The sequence below is a fragment of the Nannospalax galili genome, unplaced genomic scaffold, assembly GCF_000622305.1.
Source record: "Nannospalax galili isolate Female #2095 unplaced genomic scaffold, S.galili_v1.0 scaffold407, whole genome shotgun sequence".
In the NCBI taxonomy this organism is placed as follows: Eukaryota; Metazoa; Chordata; class Mammalia; order Rodentia; family Spalacidae; genus Nannospalax; species Nannospalax galili.
Window position 1 is genome coordinate 556,812 of NW_008355644.1, and position 16,523 is coordinate 573,334.

Below are 16,523 nucleotides of genomic sequence, written 5' to 3' on the forward strand. Positions count from 1 at the left end.
TAGTTGTAGATGATTCAGTGAACTCTATGATTATACTAGATGAGAAGTCAGGCTGTAGTGTCAAGCAGGCTGTGGTTCTGTCTCTACCACTGCCTTGCTGTGTGATCCCAGGGTCCACTCCACCCCAGGCCCCATCTGTGGAATAATGATAACAGCTGCCTCCAAATGATCCTCGTTCTGCTCCCTTTTCCTAAATACTTAACATTCGGCAAGAAAGAACAAGGAATCATGTGTTATGATCGGAATCATTTTCTGAAATTGTCAATATCCATAATTTTTGCATCTGGGTAATTACACCAAAGATTGTAAGATTACTGTATAAATAATCAGTTATTGCTGCTGACATAGTTATAAATATTTTCTGGCAACCTGGGGAGGGGCATATTTAACATTCTATATCATCCGAAGAACAATGGTGGAAAAGTCAGGAAGGGGCCTAAGAGACCTTTGGTCATTCTCAGTTCCCTGTTGAGTAATTGGGGTTTTCAAGCTGGATGGAGACCAGAAGCAGCAAGGCTTCATGATAGATGACACTTCCTACGGGCCCTTTGGGCAGAGTCACTAGAGAGCTAATAAGGTGAGGAGTTTCAGAGGAAGACACTAGTCCCAGAAAAGCAATACACAGATCCAGCAACCCCATCCTCAGTGGCTCTATCTTACTCTTTGCATGCTGGGTTCTGTGCAGGGCCACATTTGAGAAGAGTTTGGTACACTTGGCTTGTCCTTTTCCTGTGTGCAGCATGTACACACTGCTTCAAATGGGGAGCAAGAGGGTCACAGAGGGAAAAGCACAGAACACAGCAGTCAGAACTGCAGGTCCCTCTGTAAATAATCTCTAGCTCAAGCAATGAGCCCACCAAAGGCAGCAGAAGCTCAGGATAGAGGACCTTGCACAAAGGAGGCTCCCAGGGAATTACATTACTTTGGCAATGAAAGTGTATTCATGCTGAAAAGGTTTACCATAAAACCAGTCCTGGAAGACCAGAAATAGGACTAGAAGAAGAAACTGAGACTCTCGGGCTAGACCAGCTAGCTACCTTGAAGACTCTCGGACAAGCTGAGCCACCTAGAAGATCCTGAGACCACCTGAGCTGCCTGAAAGAGACTTTCCAACCTATCAAGCTGCTTTCAAGTTGTACAGTGAGCTCTAGATTTCCAGTTTTTATGAGCTGTCACCCATGATGAGGTGGGCTTTTGGTGATGTAGCTATCTTTGAGTCATTTCTACTACTGTAAGTAATCTTCACCCATATTTCTGTAAGAAAACTCGATAAGCTCATTGGTTGACAAAAGAAAGAAAGGGAAGAAAGAAGGAAGGAGGGAGGGAAGGAGGGAAGGAAGGAAGGGAAGAAAGAAGAAAGAGAAAGAAAAGAAAATGAACAGCTGCTAACTAAGCAGAGGGAAACGGTGAGAAAAGATAAGGAAGAAAAATTACTTTTCACGATATATCTTTTTATTTCTTGAGTTTTGTATCATTGATTATATATTTAAACAAAAACAACAAACAGCCAAACAAACAAACAAACAAAAAAAAACAGCTTTGTTTTGGGGCTGGAGAGATGGCTTAGCGGGTAAATAACACCAAGCCTGACAACCTGAGTTTGATTCCTGGGACCCTCATGGTGGAAAGAGACTGACTCCTGCAAGTTGTCCTTTGACCTTCACAAGTAGCATGTTTCTTTCTCTCTCTCTCTCTCTCTCTCTCTCTCTCTCTCTCTCTCTCTCTCTCAATTACTAAAGAAATGTAATAAAATTTTAATTTAAAAATTAGTTAAGTTGCTGATTTTTCTCTCAGCAATATTTGTCCTGCAACAGGAGAGAGAGGATGGGATTTTAGAGGTAAACTAACTTGGATTTGAGTCTAAACCAATTCTATTTCCTAGCTGTGTATCCTAAAGCAAGTTACTTGCCTTCCTTGAATCTCATACTACCTGCCTACGATGAATATGATAGTCATCCACGGTACTGTGGGTGAAGGTGAAGTGTGGTAATACGGGCATGCTACGGAAGCCCATAACATGCTACAGCCCTTGTGAAACATACAAGGGGTTTTACTCTCATCTTCTTCTACTTCTTATAAGTGAGAGAACTGAGTTCCAAAGAGACTAAGGAATTTGATTAGTGTTTATACCCAGGCAGGCTTGTCCCATTTCCATGGTCTGCCTTGAAATGTTAGCATCTTCTCCTTTATGTTAGAGGTTTCTTAAAATTGCCAGAATTTTAAAAATATTTTATTTATTACTTTTATTTTATGTGTATGTGTTTATTGCTTGCATGTAAGTAAGTACACCCATGTTGTGCAATGCCTGTGGAGGACAGAAAAGGCTGTCAGATGCCCTGGAACTGGAGTTTCAGACAGTTGTTAGCTGCCATGTGGGTGCTGGGATTCGAACCCGGGTCTTCTGCAAGAACAACCAGTGTTCTTAACTGCTGAGCCATCTCTCCAGCTCCAAAAATGCCAGAATTTTTAATATCTGAAAAAAATGTCTTTCATTGGCAGACTGATGGTAAGAGACGAGTGGAGCAATACAGATGAGAAATCAGTGAGAGAGGGAGGGGGGAAGGGAGGAAGGGGGACAGAGGGAGACCTTCAGTTCTAATTAAGTAATTTTATTTTTTTTCTTGAGACAGGGTCTCATGCATCCCAGGCTGGCTTTGGACTCTATCTGTAGCCTAGGATGACCTTGAACTTTTGATCCTCTTGCTTTTGCCTACCAGAAGCTGGGGTTTACAGGCAGGTACCACCACATCTGGTTTTCGGGCAGAGCTAGCGATTTTGAACCCAGTTCTTCATGCATACTAGACACTTATTATACCAAGTGAATTGTATCTCCAGCCCCTGAAGTTAAGAATTCTGCAGATAGAATCTGTGGTTGACTTACAGCAAGTATTTTTAGAAATTATTTTTAGAGATTATTAGAAATTATATTTAAGAGTATCCTATTGGAGAATACCATGAGTTATTTAGGAGTTTGGGGTCTCTGAAAACATAAATTGGGTGGACTGAACTTTTGGACAGATCAGATTGTGTTCCGTATTAGTGCCTTATGTTTATATCATTGATTATACAGTTAGTAATGGTAAATCTTCTGTGTTTGACAGCTTGATATTATTAATTTGGCCGTGGTCATCTTTTTTCTATATAGCTAAATTAAAAAACTTCTAGTGAGTTGAATGTCTCAGACAGCCGATTCTTAATTTCATTCAGCTTTTACTACAATTAAGAAGAAAAATCATCTTCGTTTCCTTAAGAGAGGGAGGGAGAGAGAGAGAGAGAGAGAGAGAGAGAGAGAGAGAGAAACATAACTGTAACTTCAGCAAACAGGAGGATCAATCAAAAGGCCAGCCTGTGCTATACAGCAAGACCCTATCTCAAATATCCCACCCCATTCCCATGACACAGTCAGAAATGAACCTGGCTTTGTGAGGGATAGGCATTTATCATTCTCTGGCTGAGCCAAGTACCCAGAATATCATTCTATTGCCCCTGTCCATCCCCTGTGTTTACCACAGGATCCTAGGTGCTTCCTATAGTCCCCATCAGGCCACACTCACTCAGTGACCCTCACACAGGTCTTAGCTTCAGACAGGAAGCTTCCAACACCAGAATCAAGATTTTTCCTCCTGTGGCCTGTGAGTCCAAAGAAGGAAGGAGGCACATCCCAGTCTCCCAGGTCTTACTGCCAACTTGTGGCCTGTTCTCTTATCAGAATTTTCCAGCGGTTCTCGCTGTTCAAGAGGCAAGCCCAGGCCCTGCCCTGGCATAGCGAAGTCCCTGCACTTGATCTTGACAGCCTCTCTTCCTACTACACCTCTGTGGCATGATTGTTAAGCAGAGCATCAATGTATTCTCAAGTGTCTGGCTTCTTGCTCAAGTGTCTCTTCTGCCTCTTCCACTCCAGTCTGGAGAAGTTCTTCCATCTACCCAGACCGAAACACAAAGCTCATCTAGAAAAATTCTTCCTGGCATCCATCTCACACTCAAATTTCTCCTTCCCGCCCTCTTCCACCCTCCATCCTCCTGCTGCCTCCTTCTCCCCAACCCATCTTCCTCTCTCCCTCCTCCCCATCTTCCCTTTTCCCTCCTTCCCCTCTTCCTCCTCCCTTTTCCCTCCTCCCCTTTATCCTCTTCCCTTTTCCCTGTCTCCTTCCTCTTTGTATTACCTCCCAGTCTCATCTACCTTCCCATGACACTCTACCATGTAGCCAAGGGTCTTAAAATGATATTTCAGTCCATAGCAGGCCACATATATGATAGTGGCCCCTGTAAGATTACAAAGGAGTTGAAAAGTTCCCATTGCCTGGTTACACTAACTTTTGTGGTTTTGGTGCTGCCAGTGTAAACAAATCTACCTTGTTGCCAACTGTACAAAAGTATAACACATACAATTATGTTAAGTAAATACTTGATAATAAATGACTCTTGCTTCTGTATTTATTTTATTATTATTTATATTGATGTTTTACAGTATTCCCATCCCTATAAAAAATGTTTACTCTAAAATCATATATTATGCTGGCAGCAACCTCAAACACATCTCATGGTTACCACAATTGCATCATTTTCTCTTTGTGCTCGATGTAATCTCGTGTTTTGTTCATGATGGTCCTAGGAGCAACAGGTTTTATATCATATATCTAGGTATGAACAGGGGTATGCTGTGGTGGTTTGAATGAAAATGTCCCGATAGGCTCCAAGTATTTGGACATTTGTCCCCAGATGATGGCGCTGTTTTGGGAGGTTTTAGAAGGTATGGCTATCCTGGAGGAAGCACGTCACTGGCAGTGGGCTTGCAAAGTTCTTAAGCCTTACCAGATCTCCAGTTGCCCTCTTCCTTCCTGTGCCTGCTTGCAGATGTAGAGCTTAGTTTTCATTCCTCCTCCAGCCACCTCTACCGCCATGCCTCCCCACCAAGATGCACTGTAATTCTCCTGGAACTCTAAGCTCAAATAAAGTCTTCCTTTCATAAGTTGCTTTGGTCAGTGTTTCTATCACAGCAACAGAAAAGTGACTTAATACATATGCCATGTAGGTTTGCGTAGGCCCTCTTTTTCATGTACATATAAGAAATCATCAAATGACTCATTTCTTAGAACATGTCTCCACAGCACATGACTGAGATAGCCCTTGTTCAGTCTTGTTTGGAGTTCAAGTCATACCACCCCCTAGTTAGACACTGAACCCCTGAAATAAAGAGTTTTCCATTCCTCATGTATGTATGATATGTGTTCCTATTTATCTTTAAACTGTCAACTTGACCCAGCCTAGAGTCACCTGAGAAGGGAGTCTCAATTGAAGGATTTCCAAGGTCAGACTGGCCTGTAGGCATGTCTATGAAGAACTGTCTTGATTATTCATTGATGTGGGAGGGCCCAGTCTACTGTGGGCAGTGCCATTCCCTGGGCAGCTGGTCCAGGGCTAAAGAAAGCTAGCTAAGCATAAGCCTTTGAGTGAGCCAGCAAGCAGCATTCCTCCATGGTTTCTGCTTTAAGCTCCTGCTTGAGTTCCTGCCCTGACTTCCCTCAATAATGGACTGTTACCTGGAAGCAGAAGTCAGATAAATCCTTTCCTTTCTTAAGCTACTTTTCGTCAGAGTGTTTTATCACAGCAACAGAGTGAAACTAGAACATATATCATCATACTGGCCCCAGGGTTTGTACCTGGAGTAGATTCTCAGTAAATGCTTGCCATTTGAGTACAGCAGCTTGAACAGAACTGAGTCTGTATATTAACAATGTGACCTTGTATTAACAATGTGACCCTGGACAAGTAACTTATCACCTCTGAGCCTTGGAGGTCCAAAATCTATAAAATGAAGGCATACAATAATACCTCCCCCATAGGGTGTTGAGGAATGTATACGATAATGAATAGAACATGTAGTGTAGATTTGCCATTCATAAGGTAGGTTTCTGATAAGCATGAGTCACCAACTTCATCCCACATACTTTTGGAGCTTTACCTTTGCTCTAGACACCTTGGAATAGGTGATTTGGAGAGAAGACTACCAGTATGTTCACATTGGAAGATAAACAGCATGCATAAGTTCCCAAATTTGTTTTCCAGCAACACACACACACACACACACACACACACACACACACAAAGGCAATGATGATTTCCACACAACCTGGTGGCAAAGACTAATGAGAGCACCATGCTGGCATCCTCAGGCCTTTTGGGAGGTAGTCCCAGCTAAAGAGATGAGACACTAACTACTAGAGAAACCAGCTCCTCCCATCTTTATATAGGCAAGCCACAGAGGACTTCCCTAGAGTCATCACCATATTGTAATGGGAGCCTAAGCTTACTGACAGCCTGAAGTTTGAAGCACAGAGAAAGGGAGATTTACATAAGAACTTGGCTAGGATGTCTCTTGCTCTAGGGGTTAGGGAAACAGAGGCCCAAGAAACAGAGTTGTAGAGGGTACGGGGTATCTCCTCTTGGGAAACACTCTCTATACCAAACAGACCAATGTCCTCATGCTGGTCCCCAGGAGCAGCATCTTGGGAAGGGGTGGTAAAAGGAGGGGAAATAAGGGTGGAAAGGCCTGGTAGAATTAGAGCAGTTTCCTCCTTTGTAGCTATGGCTCTGTCAGAGCACATTACTACATTTTGAAACTTTCAGTCTCTTGAGAACATGTACGGATTCCCAGGTTTTCTAGGAAAGAGTTTCCCTTCATAAACTGATAGACGCATTTCTATAGGCCATCCTTGCCAGCCTGTCCTAAATCTAGATCCTTATGAAGGGCCAGTGTTGTCACCTTGGGAAAGTCAAATGCCCTATAACAGCCTTCCTCCTGGAGAGAGGATCAGGTCTAGGACCTTGGCACTTGAGTAACTTTTGGAGACATAAAAAGCTTAGGTTGGGAGGACAACCCAGAGTCACCCCAATGTCAACATTTTTATTCTGTTTTGTTTTGTTTTGTTTTATTTTGTTTCGTTTTTGTCACAGCCTCATGAAGACATTTTCCTATGGTAAGATACAGGTTCCAGGGGTCGGGGATTTAGCTCAGTGGTAAAGCGCTTGCGTAGCAAGCACAAGGCCCTGGGTTCAGTCCTCAGGAAAAAAAAACAAAAAAACAAAACAAAACAAAAACCAAGGCAACAAGATACAGGTTCCATCAGATAAATAGATCTTTATTTGGCTGAAAACTGTGACTTCTATTTGTCCTAGTGTCAGATTGGAGTCCTGCCTCACTTCATGCCTAACCTGTAGCTTCTTGCTGGGGGAAGGGTAGGCAGAAGGAAGACTTGTGCAAACAGTATGCAGATTTACACATTGATGGAATCTTTGTATGGAGTTGGTAAGGTCCAATGTATGAGGGCTCTGACTTGATCTGCCTACTCTTTTGGGTGCTGGCCAGGTAAGTAGGCAGAATCCTTCCCTAGAGATCATTAGCCTCTTTGAGACCAAGGGAAGCTGGTATGCACTAAGATATCCCTGGGAGGCAGCACCTGGCACCTGACCAGGAAAAGGAACAGACTTCAGTGGAAAACTGAAGGTAATGCTGAATTCAAAAACAGAAGTCAGTGAGCCTGGCCTAGGTGTGACCGAGGTATGGAAAGGGGAGGTAGAAAGAAATGGTGCAAATTCCAAGGGGAAACTCATTCACTCAGTCATAAAATCTCAAATTGAACAATTAACTGTACCAGGTAACAGCTCTAAGCAAATTAGACAAAGAAGGATTCAGGGATTCATGCCTGTGAGCCAAGTAGAGAAAAACTCAAAGCCAGGGATAGATTCCCAGCTAAGCAAAGTTCAAGGGCAATGGGAAGAATGAGATATTGGAAAATTGGTCAGTGATTTCAAGAGAATGATATCTGAGGAGATAACTTTTTTTCTTTTTTTTTTAAATCTTGGAGAAAGGAGGCAAGGGGAGATAGAATATGAGAGCTACAGGCACCTTAAGGGCCAAGCTATGTTCATACCACATGCTAAGCTGTTCACCTGGCAAAAGTATTGCCTAGTTCCTCTTGCTTTTCCCTGCTCCTCTTTGCCCTCTCATGCATGTCTCAGTCCTTGCCTTTATCTGCCAGGTCAGAGTGCCCTCCTTCTTAGGCACTGATGCAAGTTGAAACGCTATCAAGGGAGAAAGCACAACACCTGATCTAATTTATCTTCGCATCCTAGTACTTAGTGCATAATGAGGACTGAGGAATTTTTGGATGAAGGAATGACTATTACAGTTAAGCCCTAAAGGAGCATTTTTTTAAAAATATTTTATTATTTTTATTTTATGTGTATGAATGTTATGCCTGCATGTAAGTAAGTGCACCCATGTTGTGCAATGCCCAAGGAGGACAGGAGAGGCTGTCAGATCCCCTGGAACTGGAGTTATGGACAATTGGTAACTGCCATGTGGGTACTGGGATTCGAACCTGGGTGTTCTGCAAGAACAGTGTTCTTAACCACTGAGCCATCTTTCTAGTCCAGCCCCAAGGAGCATTTTTAAAAATGGAAATATCATAATCACAACTTTGTGCATTTAAATGTTTTAAAACTCTACCAAGAAATATTAATAGTCATTAATACATAAAATTAAAAAAATTTTTTTTGGTCTTTTTTGAGACAGGGTCTCCCTGTAGTCCCAGCTGTCCTGGAACTCGCTATGTAGACCAGGCTGGCCTTGAACTCACAAAGATCAGCCTGCCTCTGCCTTCCGAGTGCTGGGATTAAAGGCATGCGCCATCACTCCCGGCATAAAAGAAAATTTTAAAGTAAATAAATTAGAGGTAGGCCTGTGGCATAGGCAGGCTTGTAATCACAGCTACTCAGGAGGCTGAGATAAGAGGATTATAAATTCAAGGCCTTACCGAATTACAGAGTAAGTTCCAGGTCAGTATGGGCAACTTAGCGAGACTGTCTCAAAATGAGAAGTAAAAAGAAGCTGGGGGTGGTGATGTATACCTTTAATCCCAGCGCTCTGGAGGCAGAGGCAGGCAGATCTCTGTGAGTTCAAGGCCAGCTTGGTACAATAAAAGAAAGAAAGAAAGAAAAAGAAATATTAACAGTCATTGGATGATGAGAATGTGAGAAAATTTCCTTCCTTTATTTTTGTTTTGTTTTTTGAGATAGGTTTTTTTTTCTGTAGCCCCAGCTGGCCTAGAACTGGCTATGCAGACCAGGCTGGCCTCCATCTCACAGAGATCCACCTCCCTCTGCTTCCTGAGTGCTGGGATCAAAGGCATGTACTACCATGCCCAGTTTCTCTATTTCCCCCCCTGTTTTTTATACTGTAGCATAATATTTCTAAGGATCAGCATTTTATTTATTTATTTTATTTATTTATATGTGTACATGTGTGGTAGATGTGTTGTATATATGTGTGTGTGCTGGCATACTTGTCTGTGCACACACACATGGAATCCAGAGGTAATATCAGGTATCTTTCTCTATTATCTCCACTTTATTTATTTTTGTGTGCATTTATGTGTAACTACGTGCTTGTCTGTATATGCACCACATGCATGCAGATACTCTCAAAGACAAGAAGAGGGCATTGCATCCCCTGGAACTGGAATTATAGGAGGTTGTAAGGTGCTTGATGTGGGTGTTGGGAACCAAATCCTTGTCTTCTGCAAGAACAGCAAGTGTTCATGAGTCATCTCCAGTCCCTTCCATCTTAGTTTTTAGAGATAGTGTCTGTTACTGAATCTGTCTATACTGAATCTGGTGTTCACCATTTCTGTTACATTGGTTGGCAGGTGAGTTTCCAGAATCTTCCTGTCTCCATGTCCCCAGCACTGGGGTTACAGATATGTATCACCATAACCAACTTTTGCAGGTGCTGTGAATCTGAACAAAGGTCTTCATACTTACACAGCAAGCACTTTACCTACTGACCCATCTCTCCAGCCCTGTAACATTTTATATAATGAAAAATCAGTATGATTTAGCACTGCCTGATTTTACTTTCTCCTAGCAAGAGAATTACAAGAATTACAATTTACAATCTAATTTTTTTAAGTCTTGTTCCACATGAGGTGTGAATTATGAAGACTGAGAAAAGGTGACTTGAATTTCATAAGGCAATGAAATAAAATAAAATTTACCACTATATTATACAGATATGTTTGACAATATGCATGATCACTGAGTAGCTAAGCATAAGACAGTTCTCATTAAACTCTTTGATAAGTAGTAAGTTATGTCCCTCAGTAGCTTAGGAAGATTGGTTCCAGAACACTCAAAATCCATAGATGCGCAAATCCCTTATGTAATATGCCATCATATTTGCATATGACCTATACAATCCTCTTATATGCCTCAAATAATCTCTGGATTATTTTTGATACCTAATATGACATAGAAGCTATGTGAATGGCTATTGCACTATAGTGTTGGTGAATGTAAATTATTCAGTCTGGACACAAGCCTTTTCACTCTGCCAAAGCTACTCACCCTTCACTGAAGCCTAATACTGGGCCTGACCAAACCATGCACTTGTCCAGCTGTCCCTATCTTTTTATATCAGACTGCATTTAAGATTTATTATTTGTGTGTGTGTGTGTGTGTATGTGTGTGTGTCTGAGTGAGTTCATGTGCACCACGTGTATATAGGAACCTGTAGAAGTGAGAAGAGGATGTAGGATCTCCTGGAACTGGAGTTACAGGTGACTGTAAACTGCCTGATATGTGTACAAGGAGCCTAATTCAGATCCTCTGCAAGAGTAGCAAGTGTTCTTAAGCACTGAGCCATCTCTCCAGCCTCTAATTTATTTTTAAAATGAGTTTACAAAGTTAACAGGTTTCTTTACTGTATTTTCATACATTGTTTTGGTTAACCCTCTCCACTCCACTGGGGCTGGAGAGACGGTTCAGTGATTAAGAGCACTGACTGCTCTTGCAGAGAACCTGGGATTCCCAGGACCCACATGGAGGTTAACAATTGTCCTTAACTCCGGTTCCAGGGGATCTGATGCCGTATTCTGACCTCTGTGGAATTGCATAACATGAGTACAACTATATATGTGCCAGCAGAACACTTATACACATAAAATGTTTAAGAAAATTTTAAAATTAGAAAATAAAAGAGAGGGCTGGGGCCATAGCTCAGAGGTAGAATGCTTGCCAAGCATGCATGCATGAGACCTTAGATTCAAGTCTCAGTACGAATAAACAAATAAACCCCCCAAAACCAAAACCAACTAACCAAATAGACAAGCAAAGCAAACAAACAAAAAGATTTGGGGTCAGAGACATGATGGTTTGTTGGTTAAGAGCATGTATTATTCTTGCATAGGACCTGAGTTCGGTTCTCAGCACCCACATTGAGTGGCTTACAACCACTTAGAACTCCAGCTCCAGGAGGATTCAACACCTCTGGGCTCCATGGTCACATGCACTTATGTATATACACACACACACACACACACACACAATTTAAAATTTAAAAAATTAAATTAGAAGAAAAATCGTAAGATCCACAAATGAGCGAGAACATAAATTTAAAAAGTTTCAGTTTATTGACCATTTGCTACCTCTACACTAGATGATGTGAGTCATATTTATTTTCTCTTTCCTCTCCCCTCTCAGCTCCCCTCTCTTTTGCCTCTCTCTCTCTCTCTCTCTCTCTCTCTCTCTCTCTCTCTCTTTTATCTCCATCACTTCTCTGCTTCCTCTCTTGAGAGTCAGCTGTATTGAGGCATACTTGATGCTTCTGTTCTTGTACATGTCTACGAGTTTTGATGCATGCATACAGTTCAGTAGCTACCATAGTAAAGACAACATTCCATCACTCTTAAAAATTCCCTCCCCAAATCTACCCTAGCACCACAGATGTGTGCACTGACCCTAGAGCTGTGCCATTTCCAATTTGTCTCAGACATGATTAAAACAAAAAAAGACCCCAAACAAACATTTCCACACTTGGTTGGTTAAATCTATGGATGTGGAACCCATAGGTAAAGAGGGTTAGTGAAACTTGAAACATCCAAACTCAAATGGTGGGGGAGGGAAGGCAAGGCCTGGGTCAAGAAGGATGTGGTTCTTTTGACCTTGGAAAAGCTCTAAGGACCTCTGATTGTGAGACTGCAGATCCTACATGGGGCTACAAGTGGCTGGGTCAGCTTCACAGGGGAGATTTTGACCCCAACACAGTGGTGCTCACACTCAAAATTCTCCTTCCTTTCTCCTGCCAGGGTAAGCCTTCTAGATATGAAAAAATGTCACCAATAAAGATTTGGGAGCCTGTGAGATGACTCAGTAAGTAAAAGCACTTGCTACAGAAGCCTGATGACCTGAGTTCCCTGGAAGGCATGTGGTAGAAAGAACTGACAGAAGTTGATCTCTGACCTTTAAACCCTTGCATGGCATGTGCAGCACCCCCACCCCACCAAATAATAATAATAAATAAAATAAAACATTTTAAATGATGTATTTGTGTTTGTGTGTGTGCTGCATACTGGTAAGTCAAGCACCAAGAAGGTTAATGCAGGAGGATCATGAGTTCCAGGCCAGCCTTGGATGTATAGTGAGACCCTGTCTCAAAAGACAGAAAAAAAAGCGGGGTGTGGTGGCATACCCCTATAGTCCCAGCACTTGGGAGGCAGAGGCAGGCAGATCTCTGTGAGCTCAAGGCCAGCCTGGTCTACATAGTGAGTTCCAGGCCAGTTGGGGCTACAAGGAGATCCTGTCTCAAATTAAAAAAAAAAAAAAGGAAAGGAAAATTCATTTGTTCAATAGAACCATTGCCTTTGCCAGGGCGAGAGTAATTGACAAAGCAAACTTGAACTGAAGATCTATAGCACAGAGCAGAAAGGAGGTCTGTTATACACGTAGTTTTTCTGCCTCACCTCTGCCTTCTGGAGATATCAGACCCAGTAAACAGATAGTGAAATGATCAGAAGGTTCAGTTACTGACCCCTAGTCACACATTTAAGTAAGTGATGAGAATAGGGAGTTGGGTAGTGAGAGGAGGGAGGAATTCAGCTATGGAAAAACTCTGTCCTCACGTGGCATGTTGCAACATAGCAGATTCCTGACTTCCTGCCTACCACTTTTGTGATAGCAGCAGCTACTCCTGGGTCTCCATTTCTCTGTTTATAGAAAGTGCAGCTGGGTGTGGTGGTGTACGCCTTTAATCCCAGCACTCGGGAGGCAGAGGCAGGCGGATCTCTGTGTGTTCAAGGCCAGTCTGGTCTACATATCGAGTTCCAGGACAGCTGGGGCTACAGGGAGACCCTGTCTCAAAAAAGACCAAAAAAAAAGTGCTTGGGCACACCTGTGGTCCCAGCACTTGGGAGGCAGAGGCAGGCAGATCTCTGTGAGTTCAAGGCCAGCCTGGTCTACTTAGCGAGTTCCAGGACAGCGGAGGCCACAGGGAAATCCTGCTTCAAAAAGACCGAAAAAAAAAGTGCTTGAGAAACACGTTTCCCAAGTGTCCTCCTCTGCACTGAATGCTTCGTCACAGTGTTTTCTCCTCTCTTCTGAGCAAAGGCTCTGCTGGCCCAGTTCTCCTGGCCATCAGCACTGAGCTCCCAGGGGACCCGAAGTTTCCAGGCCTCGCCCCCTAGAGGGTGTCTGTGGTGCTGCAGGAGCTAGGCTCCCGGGGAAAACCCATACAGACCAAGTCAACATAATCACACGTTAAAACCAACTTTAATTACTGCTTTCTCTTTTTGAAAAACATGGATCAAGAAAACATTCTCACATTCCTTCCCACGCTCACCAGGGCAAGGTTGCTGGGAACACTAAATGATGAGTGCATTTGTAGTCTGAAGATCACATTAAATTAGATTCTATTTTTTACTTCTTATCCCTCAGTCTCTTTTAGGTCCTGTGAAATGGATTTATTAATCTATGATCTTGAAGAGTTGATAAGTTGCTGTAATAAAACATATATTTGCCTGTCTCTACTTAGTTATTTTATTAAAATAACCTTTTGTTGTTAGATAATATATACATATGTTGCAACATTCAAAAGTCACTAAAGGGTTTTTGTAGCTCAACAATTCCTTTCCTGGGTAAACACCCAAAAGGATTAAAAACAGGCATTCAAAAAAATTTGCTCACAATGTTCATAGCACTAATCACAATAGCCAAAAGTTGGAAATGACTCAAATGTCATCGCTGTTGAGTGGATATACAAAACAGTGAGGTGGCCCAGTGGATAAAGGCACTTGCTGCCAAGCTTGATGATCTGAGTTTGACCCCCAACCACATGTGGCTGAAGAAGAAAACTGACTCCTGGGGTTGTCCTCTTACCAGTGCGTGCACGCACGTGTGTGTGTGTGTGTGTGTGCGCACACATACAAAAAAAAAATGCTAAAAAAAAAAAAAAAAAAAAAAAAAAACCCCACAGGGCTGAGATATGTCTCAGTGATTAAGAGCACTGGCCACTCTTGCAGAAGACCCTGGTTTGGTTCCCAGCACCCACATGGCAGCTAATACCCATTCTTAACTCTAGTTCCAAGGGATCCAATGGCCTCCATGGGTACCAGGCAAAATACTCATACACATAAAAATAAATAAAATCCTTTAAAAAATACAAATTTCCTCCATACAATCAATGCTCAACCCTAGCAAGGAAAAGAGAACTAATATTAAAATATGGATGGACCTTGGAGACATGCTGTCCTAGTTTGTTCTTCATTGCTGTGACAAAACACTCTGACCGCTACCAACTTGGGGAGGAAAGGGTTTATTTATCTTACATCTCCCGGGTCACAGTTCATCAGGGAGCCCAAGGTAGGAACTCAGGGCAGGAACCTGGAAGCAGGAGCTGGAGCACAGGCCATGAAGGAATGCTGCTTACTAGCTTGCTCCCCTGGCCCCTGCTCAGCTTGCTCTCTTATCTATCACAGGCCCACCTGCCCCGGGGTGGCACCACCCACAGTGGGCTGGGCCCTCCCACATCACTCAATAATCAAGAAGATGCCCCACAGACGTGGCCACAGGCCAGTCTAATGGAGTCAATTCCCCAATTGAGGCTCCCTCAACCCAGGTGTGTCAAGTTGACACTAAAGCTATCCAGCATACCTGCTAAGAAGCCAGACATAAAACACTACATGTTATAATCTTTTTCTATGAAATATAGAATAAAACACTACATGTTATAATCTTTTTCTATGAAATATAGAAAAGGGCAAATTCATATAGTCAGCAAGCAAGGTCAGTGGTAGCCAGGAACGATGGGTGGCAGAGAACAGGAAGTCACTGCTTATGAGTATGTGGTCTTCTTTGGGGTGAGGAAAGTGTCTTGAAATCAGTGGTGATGATTGCACAACATTGTAAATACACTAAATGTCACTGAGTTGTATACTTGAAAACAATTAAAATGGTATAAATTTTATGCCTGTGTATTTTACCACAACAAAATAAATATATAAAGGGTATGTTCTACTTTCTCCAGGTCTCCTCCCTGAAGGCAAAAGCAACTATTAGCACTGTTCTCTACCCTCGAGAGATCATTTTGTGTGTGTGTGTGTGTGTGTGTGTTTAGGCATTATTGACTGATGCTTTGTTCCTTACCTCCTCTTCAATCCATGTTTCTCTTTCCTTTCATCCTTACAGTTTAGTTAGAAAATCATTAGTTTCTTTAAAAAGAATTGGAAAGAATTTGTTTTTGTTTTTGAGATAGGGTTTCACTGTGTAGTCATGGCTAGCTTGGAACTCACTATATAGATCAGGTGGACTCTAACTCACAGAGATCTGCCTGCTGCTGTCTCCCAAGTGCTGGGATCAAAGGCCTGCCCCACCATGCTCAGCCTGGGAAGAGGTTTATTATAGAGCAAAAGTATACCCTTGAACCTAGAGTGGTGTGTATACAAACACTTTTTTTTTTTCCAGTACTAGAGGTCAAACCCAGGGCCTGACACATGCTAGCTAAGTGTTCTACTAGTGAGCTGTACCCCCAGCTGTGGGTTATTTGTGACACATCAAAAAGCTGATTTTCCAGTCAGAGGTGGGAGTGGGAGAGATGTAGCATTATTCATTAAAAAGCTTCTGGGTGAGGGAGGCTGGCAAGAAGCCCCAGGCGTCGCTGAGGATCTGCTAGCATTTGATAGCTGCTGAAAAAGGGAGACTAAGTTTTCTTTACCAGTGTGTGGCCTGGTAAGTAGACCAGACTCCAAGGGGGATAGACCCAAACCTAAGAGCATTGTGGAAACATAGATTAGACTCAATAGACCTTAAAAAAAAGGCAAATAATAATAGAAGACATAAAGTGGGAAGTGGGGGAGGTAGGAGGTAGAGGGAGAAGGGAGCGGGAGTCTGAATATGATCAAAATATATTGTATAAAATTTTCAGATCAATAAAAATTTTTTAAATTAAATAAATACACAAAATAAAGGTGAAAATATAAGCTTCTGGAACTGGAGATATGGCTTACATGGTTAAAAGTGCTTACTTCTCTTGCAGATGACCAGGGTTTGGTTCCTAGCACCTACATCAAGTAGCTTACAACCACAATGGGATCCGGTGCCCTCTTCTAACCTCCATTGGCACCCACGCATGGTGCACATAAATTATGTAGGTGCACGCATACACACACACACACACACACACACACACACACACA

The 16,523-nt window shown here is 42.4% G+C and overlaps 1 pseudogene; it reads left to right on the forward strand.

The window, feature by feature from the left end:
* The first annotated feature begins 15,134 nt into the window (after nucleotides 1–15,134).
* Nucleotides 15,135–16,523, forward strand: part of LOC103750090 — a 101,032-nt pseudogene continuing 99,643 nt past the window's right edge.